This window comes from Mobula hypostoma, chromosome 4 (assembly GCF_963921235.1).
Source record: "Mobula hypostoma chromosome 4, sMobHyp1.1, whole genome shotgun sequence".
Taxonomy (NCBI): Eukaryota; Metazoa; Chordata; class Chondrichthyes; order Myliobatiformes; family Myliobatidae; genus Mobula; species Mobula hypostoma.
In genome coordinates this window covers 16,018,338-16,029,005 of record NC_086100.1, presented here as the reverse complement: position 1 = coordinate 16,029,005, position 10,668 = coordinate 16,018,338, and positions in this window count along the sequence as shown.

Here is a 10,668-nt window from a genome sequence, read left to right as displayed (position 1 = left end):
ATTGAAACTTATCATGTTTCAGTCCTTTTGAAGCAAAAATGATGCTTCAAGAACCAGCGAGGGATGTGCTTGCGTGCTTGATATCCTCTTTTGGACACAGATATTCTGATACAATCTCTCTGTGTGTTGCTGTTGAGTGTAAATGTGCTGAAGTTGGCAAATAATGTAGTCATGATTTCCGAAGATTGCTTATTCTGAAGCAACACTCTTTAAAGTGTTCCTTTCTAAACAGGTTTTAGGAATCTGCTTCGAATTAGTTCCCTTGAAGTTATTTATCTGCCAGATAAATCTTGGACACCCCACCCTTCAAATCAATCTTTCCCTTCCTTTCCCACCTTTCTCCTCTTATTGTAGGTCATAGGGAACATTTTGAATTGGAACGTAAGAGAATGAGGGGAGATTTGATAGAGGTTTACCAAAGTTATGAGAGGCATAGTCAGGATAATTGCAAGCCGTTTTTTTTCCTTTGATGTTGGGTGAGGCTAAAACTAGAGATTATGGGTTAAGAGGAGAAATGTTTTCGCTTGGGGGGAGTTAAACAAGCTCCCAGTGGAAGAACTGGATGCAGGTTCAATTGCAACATTTAAAAGCTTGCAAAAGTACATGGATGGCAGGGGTATGGAGGGCTATGTTCCATGTGTGAGTCAATGGGACTAGGCAAAATAATAGTTTGACATGGGCTAGATGTGCTGAAGGGCCTGCATCTGCCTTACTCTGTTCTGTGACCGGGAGGAGTTCAGAATATCTAATGTCCCAAAGAAAAAATATTCTAAAAGCAGGATGACACAACCATAGCTGACAAGAAAAGTCAAAGCCAACATAAAATCCAGAGAGAGTGCATATAATAGAGCAAAAATAGAGGACTGGGAAGCTTTTAAAAACCAACCAAAGTCAATGAAAAAAGTCATAAAGAAGGAAAAGATGGAATACGAAGGTAAATTAGCCAATAATATTAAAGTGCATAACAAAAGTTTTGTCAGATATATAAAGTGTAAAAGAGAGGCGAGAGTAGAAAATTATGCTGGAGAGGTAGTAATGGGGGACAAGGAAATGACAGATGAATTGAATAAATACTTTGCATCAGTCTTCGCTCTGAAAGACTCTGGTAGTATGCAAGAAGTTTGAGAGTGTCAGGGGCAGAAGTGAGTGAAGTTGCCATTACTAGGAAGAAAGTGGGAAACTAAAAGGTCTGAAGGTTGAAAGGTCACCTGGACCAGATAGTCTACACCCTAGGGTTCTGAAGGAGGTGGCAGAAGAGATTGTGGAGGCACTTGCAATGATTTTTCAAAAATCAATGGATTCTGGCATGGTTCTGCAAGAATGGAAAATTGCTAATGTCACTCCACCCTTCAAAAAGGGAGATAGTCAGAAGATAGGCTAGTTTGTCTGACCTTAGTGGTTGGGAAGATGTTGGGGTTGATTGTGAAGGATGTAGTTTCAGGCAAATGATAAAATAGACTGAAGTCAGCATGTTTTCCTTATGGAAAAATCGTGCCTAAATAATCTGTTGGAATTCTTTGAAGAAATGACAAGCAGGATAAACAAATTAGAATTGGGTGCTGTATAGTTGGATTTTCAGAAGGGCTTTGACAAGGTGCCACACATGAGGCTGCTTAACAAGCTACAAGCAAGTGGTACTACAGGAAAGATACTAGCATGGATGTAGCATTGACTGATGGGTAGGAGGCAAAGAACGGGAATATTGGGAACCTTTTCTGGTTGGCTGCTTATGACTAGTGGGATTCCACAGGACATGTTGGGACTGCTTCTTTTTACAGTATGTGTCAATGATGTGGATGATGGTTTGATGGCTTTGTGGCTAAGTTTGCTAATTATGCAAAGATTGGTTTATGGGCAGGTAGTGTTTAAGAATCAGAGAGGCTACAGAAGGACTTAGGCAGATTAGGAGAATGGGCAGAGAAATGACAGAGGGAATTCAGAGTCGGGAAGTGCTTGATCATCCACTTTGCTAGAAGGAATAAAAATGTAGACTATTTTCTAAATGGAGAGAAATTTCAAAATCTGAGGTGAAAGGGGACTTGGAAATACTCATGCAGAATTCCCCAAAGGTTCATTCACAGGTTGAGTTAGTGATGAGGAAGACAAATGCAATGTTAGTATTCATGTCAAGGGGGCTAGTATATAAAAGGAAAGGAAGTAATGCTGAGGCTTTATAAGACTGGTGAGGTCTCACGTGGCGTATTGTGAGCAGTTTTGCACCCCTTTTCTGAGAAAGAATGTGCTGACATTGGTGATGGTTCAAAGGAGATTCACGAAAATGATTCCAGGATTGAAAGGCTTAGCAAATGAGAAGTATTTGTTGGATCTGTGCCTGTACTGACTGGAATTCAGAAGAATGAAGGGAGGATCTCATTGAAACTGATCAAATGTTGAAAGGCCTTGACAGAGTGCTGGTGCAGAGGATGTTTCATACAGCGGGGGAGTCTAAGACCAGAGGACACAGCCACAGAATAGAGGGACATCCATTTAGAACAGAGACCAAGAGGAATTTCTTTAGCTAGAGAGTGGTGAATCTGTGGAATTCTTTGCCACAGGCAGCTGTGAAGGCCAAGCTTTTATGTATATTTAAGGGAGAGGTTGATAGATTCTTGATCAGTCAGGGCACAAACAGAATAAGGGAGAAGAGAGGAGATTGGGGCTGAGAGAGGAATGGATCAGCCATGATAAAATGGTGGAGCAGACTCGACAGGCCAAATGTCCTAATTATGCTCCGATATCTTATGCCTCTATGAGCCTAAGTGTATACACCGATAATGGATGACTATTAGCAAACCGAAAATTTGCATAGATGGAAGCAGTTAATTATCAATCCCATTCTCCTGCCTTCTCCCCATAACATTTGATGTCCTTACTAAACAAGAATCTATCAACCTCCACTCTAAATATACTCAGTGACTTGGCCTTCACAGCTGTCTGTGGCACTGAATTCCACAGATTCACCACACTCTGGCTAAAGAAATTACTCCTCATCTTTATTATAAAAGGATGCCCTTATATTTTGAAGCGGAGCCCTCTGGTGCTAGACTCTCCTACTGTAGGAAAAATTCTCTCAAGTCTATCTATCTAGGCCTTTCAATATTCAGTATATTTCAATGACATTCCCCTCTAATTCTTCTAAACTCCAATGAGTACAAACCCAGAGCCATAAGACACTCCTCATGTGCTAACCATTTCATTCCTAGGGTCATTTTTGTAAACCTTTGGACCCTCTCCATTGCCACATGCCTTTAGACACTGGGCCCAAAAGTGCTCACAATACATTTGGAATTAGATTATGAAGACACACAGTCCTCTTTTATTGTCATTTAGTAATGCATGCATTAAGAAATGATACAATATTTCCTCAGGTGTGATATCACGAAACACAGGACAGACCAAGACTGAAAAAACTAACAAAACAACATAATTATAACATATAGTTACAACAGTGCAACAATACCATAACTTGATGAAGAACAGTCCATGGCACAGTAAAAAGTTCAAAGTCTCTCAAATGTCCCACATCTCACGCAGTCAGGAGAAGGAAGAAAACTCTCCCTGCCATGCCCAACCACAGTCCGACTCTGAGTCGTCCGAGAACTTCGAGCTTCTGATCAGCTCTCCGACACCGAGTACCGAGCACCATCTCTATCCGAACAACTCAACCTCAATCTTGGTCGCCAGCAGCAGGCAAAGCCAGGGATTTTGGGGCCTTCCCTCGAAAGATTCTCGACCACCCAGTAGCAGCAGCAACGAACCTGCATTTCAGAAATTTCTCCAGATGTTCCTCTGTGATTTTACATCTATCTCCATCAAATCAGAATTGTCCACAGCCCCTATTTAACAGATATAATATCATTTTCACCAGAAGGCTGCGCGCGCAGGGCGCACTGCTATTCCCTCCTCCCGCGAATGGTAGGATCCTGGAGAGTGTGGTAGAACAGAGTGTGCTAGGATCTCAGAAGATCCCAGGAGATGGTGACCCATGTAGACAGGGTGATGTAGAAGTTGCTTAATATACTGCACGGATTGTTGGTGAGATCATACTTGGAGTATTGTGAGCAGTTTTCTTGCCCAGCCATAAGAATGATCCAATTGAGTTGGAAAGAGTACAGATAAGATTCTCAGGGCTTCCATATGATGGGAGGACTTGAATTATAAGGTGGCACTGGATAGGCTGGAACTTTTCTTTTTCACTGGTGCGTAGAAAGAGTGAGGCGTGACCATAGGGATGTATATAAAACCATGAGGGGTATAGATATAATGGATAGTCACAGACGTTTCCTATGGCAGAGGAGTCTATAATTAAAGACATAAATTTTGCATAGTGTCTTTTCTTCTAATAATGGTTATTATTCTGTTATGTATTTATTGTGAATGTCCACAAAAAATTATTGGTATGTAGGTACTTTGATAATAAATATACTTCGAACTTTAAAATGGAAAGACTTAAAAGGGACCTGGTGAGGCAACATTTTCACACAGACTGTAGTGGGTATATGGAAGGAGCTGCCAGTGGAAACTGTAGAGGCAGCTATGATTCCAATGCTTAAAAGAGATTTGCACAGATATATGACAGCATGGCAGGGTAGTGTTTAGCATAAAGCTTGTACAGCACTGTAAGAGGTTTGTATGTTCTTCTCGTGACTGTGTGGGTTTTCCCCGGGTGCTCTGGTTTCCTCCCACATTCCGAAGATGTACCAACTCATAACTTATAGTCATAGTCATAGTCATAGTCATAGTCATGGTCTGTAACTTTATTGATTATTTGCTCAGACAGGTGTAATGAGGCAGTGAGGACTCGTTGGGCTGGAAGTGTGCTGTTTCTCTAAAAAACATCAACTATATAGATAGGAAAGGCTTAGAGGTTCATGTGCACAATGTGGACTGTTGGGGCTAGCTTGAACAGACATCTTGATACAATGGATATGTTGAGCTGAAGGACCTGTTTCCATGCTGTATAACTATGACCTTCCCCGATTCTCACACTTCCTCCCACAACACCTCTTGACTAATGGAGATGTGCCCAGTACTACTAATGGCCAATGTCTTAACCTTTGAGACAAACTTTCTTCCAATACGCAATTCACCTAACAACCCAAGGCCTTCCTTTCACACAAAATGCTGGAGGAACTCAGCAGGCCAGGCAGCATCAATGGAAAAAAAGTACAGTATGGGCTGAAACCCTTCTGACTCCTTGCGAAGGGTTTCGGTCCAAAACATCGACTGTACTTTTTTCCATAGATGCTGCCTGGCCTGCCGAGTTCCTCCAGCATTTTGTGTGTGTTGCTTGGATATCCAGCATCTTCAAATTTTCTCTTGTTCAAGGCCTTCCTTTCTCAAGATTCTATGCTCTCTGAAATGGTCAGCAGTGCTGGTCCTCGGCCTCAACAATTTTTTTTGGCTCCTCTCACTTTCCCCAAACACAAGGGGTAGCAACGGACACCCGCATGAGAACCAGCTATGCCTGCTTTTTTCATTGGCTATAAGGAACAATCCATGCTCCAAGCTTCCCCTGGTAACAGTGACTAGGAGGGGAGCATTTCCAGGGAGGGCCCAGCCTGCAAGTGTAATTATGAAGAAAATACGGCAATGCCACTACTTCCTTAGAAGTTTATGAAGGTTCGACATGACATCTAAAACTTTGACAAATTTCTGCAGATGCATGGTAAAGAGTTTATTGACTGGGTGCCTCACAGCCTGGCATGGAAAAACTAATGCTCTTGAGCAGAAAATCCCACTAAAAGTAGTGGATACACCCGTAGTCCATCACAGGTAAGGCCCTTCCCACCATTGTGCACCTCTATACTGAGCACAGTCACAGGAAAGCAGCATCTATCATCAAGGACCCCCAGAACCTTAGATATGCCCACTTCTCACTGCTGCAATCGGGAAGTACAGGAGCCTCAGATTCTACACCACCAGGTTCAGGAACAGTTACTACCCCTCAGCCATCGGGCTGTTGAAGCAAAATGAATAACATCACTCAACATTTCTCACCCCATCACAGAACCGTTCCAACAACCTGTGGACTCACTTTCAAGGATTCTTCATCTCATGTTCTATATGTTTATTGCTTATTTATTTATTACTTTTTTCTTTTCATATTTGCAGTTTGTTGTCCTTTGCACATTGGCTGTTTGTCTTGTTGGTGCCATCTTTCATTAATCATATTGCTTTTCTTGGATTTGCTGTGTATACCCACAAGAAAGCAAATCTCAGAGTTGCTATAGTGAAATGTATGTATTTTGATAATAAATTTACTTTGATGTTTGGATTTTGGACTTTGAACTCTGTCTGCACATCTTTGAATGACAGCATCAGTGTTGCTTCATGGGCCCAAAAGGGGTCATCAATTTCATCAACTTAGCCTCCTTCTTCCACCCTGGTTTAAATTCACTTGGTCCATTTCTGACCCCTCGCTCCCCTTTCTCACTGTCTCCACCTCTGGAAACAAACTGTTTACCAACAATGTTATAAACTTACAAATTCCCAGATATCTTGACTATCTCTTCCCACCCTGTGCCTCCTGTAAAAATGTCATTCCTTTTCCTCAGTTTCTTCACTTCTGCTACATCCATTCCAAGGATGCAGCTTTCCTTTCCAGATAATCAATGATGTCCTTAATCTTCAAAGAATGGGGTCTCTCTTCCTCCTCCATTGTTACTGCCCTCACCCACATCCCCTCCATTTCCCAGACATCCATTTTCACCCCTTCTTCCAGCCACCTTGCCAGGAATAGCCTCTGCATCCACTTGTCACAGCTGATTAGGTAACTTCTTCAATTTCAACTTCTCTCAAGCTGAATAGTGGTGAACACAGTTGCAGAGACAAGTCCTCAAATGTAAAGGAAAAAATCCGACAAGTATTTAATGGATTCTTTAGTAGGTTAGATACAGGCAGAGGGTCCAAAAAAACCTCACAGGGAAAGCCAAAATCCAAAGAAACATTAACTAGAGTTCCAAAAACTAGCAATTCCAATAAACAAAGGCAAAACTTCACTTACAAAAGGTGACAGGTAATTTATATAAGGCTACAAACAAGGCAGGTGAGCAGGAAGGAATTGGCATTGTCATCTCTGCCTCCCTCTGGTGGCCAGTTTGAGGTGTAACACCAGCACATCATTCTCCACAACTTCCTCCAACTTCAAAAGGATCCTATAACACATCCTTGCCCACTCCCCCACTCCACTTTCTGGAGCGATTGCTCCCTCCGTGATTCCTTTGTCCATTCATCTCTTCCCTCTAATCTCCCTCCTGGTCCATATGCCTGTAAGTTAGGGAAATGCTATAACTCCCTATTCAGGACCCCAAGTAGTCCTTCCAGGTGAGAAAACACCAACTGCAAATCCATTGGGACATAAATTGGGGGCCCACTTTGTTGAGCACCTCTGCTCCATCTGCCAAAAGTGGAACTTCCTGGTGGACAATCATTTCAATTCCTATTCTCATTTCTGTTCTGGCATGTCAGTCCTGGCCTCCCTTCTGCCATGATGTGGCCACTCACAGTGCGGAGGAACAACAACTCATATTCTATTTAGGTAGCCTTCACTCTGATGGCATGAATGTCAATTTCTCCTTCCAGTAACTTTTTTCTACTTTTCTTTTCCCCTCCACATTCCCTAATCTTCTATTCCCTACTTTGGCCTCTTGGTTCTTCTCCTTATCTATCACCTCCACCTCCTGGTGCCAATTCTTCTTCTCTTTCTCCCATGATCTACTCTCCTCCTTCTTCTCCAGCCCTTTACCTTTCCCACCCATTTGGCTTCACCTGTCACCTTCTAGCTTGTCCTTTCCCTTCTCCTCACCTTTTTCTTCTGGTGTCTTCCCCTTCTTTTCCAGTTCTGGTGAAGAGTCTCAGTCCAGAACGTTGACTGCTTATTCATTTATTCCAGTTGTTGTTCGTCCATCGTTGTCGTCGATGAAGACCTCGACACCATTATGATGACGATGGTGTTGATACTAGTGTATGATTTGGATTCAAGGGAGGGAGAGTTCCAGTAGGTTTATCGCTGACCTCCAGTATTTTGTGTGAGTTACTCTGGAATTCCAGCATCTGCCGAATCTCTTGTTTTTATTCTATGCACTCAGTTATGCTCTTAGATTCATTGAACCATAATAGGGTTGTTGTGATGGGTGATTTTAACTTTCCTAATATTGACTAGCATCTCCTTAGACAAAGGGATTTAGATGGGGTGGAGGTTGTTAGGTGTGTGCGGAAAGGTTTCCTGATGCAATATGTAGATAATCCAACTAGAAGAGAGGCTGTACTTGATCTGGTACTGGGAAATGAACTTGGTCAGATGTCAGATCTCTCAGTGGGAGAGCATTTTGGAGGTAGTGATCACAACTCTATCTCATTTACCATAGTGCTGGAGAGGGATAGGAGCAGATAATTTGTGAAAACATTTAATTGGGGTAGGGGAGAATATGATGCTATTAGGCAGGAACTTGGGAGGATAAATTGGGAGCAGATGTTCTCAGGGAAAGTGCACATCAGAAATATCACAAACATTCAGGGAACATTTGATTGGCATTCTGCATAGGTATGTTTCATTGATGAAGGGAAAGGATACTAAGGTAAAAGAACCATGGTGTAGAAAGGATGTAGAAAATCTAGTTAAGAAGAAAATAAAATCTTACACAAGGTCTAAGAAACTAGGCACTGATAGAGCTCTAGAAAATTACAGGGTTGACAAAAAGTAGCTGAAGAATGAATGAAGAGAGCTACAAGGGACCATGAGAAGGCCTTGGTGAGCAAGATTAAGGAAAACTCCAAGACATTCTGCAAGTATGTGAAGAGCAAGAGGATGAGCTGTGTGAGAATAGGACCAATCAGGAGTGAGAGTGTAAGCATGTGCTTGGAGCAGGAGGAGGTAGTGGAGGTACCTAATGAATATTTTGTCTCAGTATTCACCAAGGAAAAGGACCTTGGTAATTGTGGGGATGACTTACAGTGGCCTGAAACACTTGAACATATAGACATTAAGAAAGAGGATGTGCTGGAGCTTTTGAAAGGCATTAAGTTAGATAAGTTGCCAGGACCAGACGACATATAGCCCAGGCTACTGCGGAAAGCAAGGGAGGAGATTGCTGAGGCTCAGATAATGATCTTTGCATCCTGAATAGGGATGGGAGAAGTACCAAAGAACTGGAGAGTTGTAAATATTGTTTTCTTGTTCAAGAAAGGGAATAGAGGTAACCAAAGAAATTATAGACCAGTGCCTCTTACTTCAGTGGTGGGCAAGTTGTTGGAGAAGATCCTGAGAGGATTTATAAGCATTTTGTGAGACATAACCTGATTAGGGATAGTCAGCATGGCTTTGTCAAGGGCAGGTCATGCCTTACGAACCTGATTGAATTCTTTGGGGATGTAACAAAACACATTGGTGAAGGTAGAGCAGTGGATGTAGAGTATATGGATTTCAGTAAGGCATTTGATAAAGTTCCCCATGCAAGGCTCATTCAGAAAGTAAGGAGGTATGGGATCCAAGGAGACCTTGGATCCCGGATCCAGAGTTGGATTTCCCTCAGAAGGCAAAGGGTGGTTGTAGATCATTTGTAGAGGTCGGTGACCACTAGTGTTCTGCAGGGATCTGTTCTGGGACCCCTCCTCTTTGCCATTTTTATAAATGACCTGGTTGAAGAAGTAGAAGGATGGGTTAGTAAGTTTGCTGATGACACAACGGTTAGGGGTGTTGTGGATAGTCTGGAGGGTTATGGGAGGATATAACGGGACATTGAAGGACTGGGCTGAGAAGTGGCAGATAGACTTCAACCCAGATAAGTGTGAAGTGGTTCATGTTGGAAGGTCAAATTTGAAGAAAGAATATAATATTAATGGTAAGACACTTGGCAGTGTCTTGGGGTCCATGCCTATAAAACACTCAAAGTTGCTACCCAGGTTGACAATGCTGTTAGGAAGCTGTATGGTATGTTGGCATTCATCAACCATAGGATTGAGTTCAAGAGCTGTGAGGTAATGTTACAGCTGTATAAGACCTTGGTCAGGCCCCAGTTGGGGTACTGTATTCAGTTCTGGTCACCTCACTACAGGAAGGATGTGGATACTATAGAGAGAGTGCAGAGGAGATTTACAAGGTTGTTGCCTGGATTGGAGAGCATGCCTTATGAAAATAGGTTGAGTGAACTTGGCTTTTTCTTCTTGGAGTGATAGAGGATGAGAGGTGACTTAATAGAGGTGCACAAGATGATGAGGGGCATTGATCATGTGGACAGCCAGAGGCTTTTTCCCCAGGGCTGAAATGGCTAACACGAGGGGGCATAATTTTAAGGTGCTTGGAAGTAGGTACAGAGGGGATGTCAGGGTAAGTTTTACACACAGAGTAGTGGGTGCATGGAATGCACTGCCGGTGACGGTGGTGGAAGTGGATGCAATAGGGTCCTTTAAGAGACTCTTAGATAGGTACATGGAGCTTAGAAAAATAGAAGGTTATGTGGTAGGATAACTCTCGCCAGTTTGTAGAGTAGGTTACATTGGCACAACATTGTGGGCCGAAGGGCCTGTAATGTGCTTTATCTATGTCTATGGCTAACACTCTGAGGGGTTTGCTTGATCGATATTTTGAGGATGTAAGGGCATTCGGCATCAAGGGAGTGCTCATTATATGTGGACATGAAGGGAAATGAGGAGTCTATTTTGCTTTTA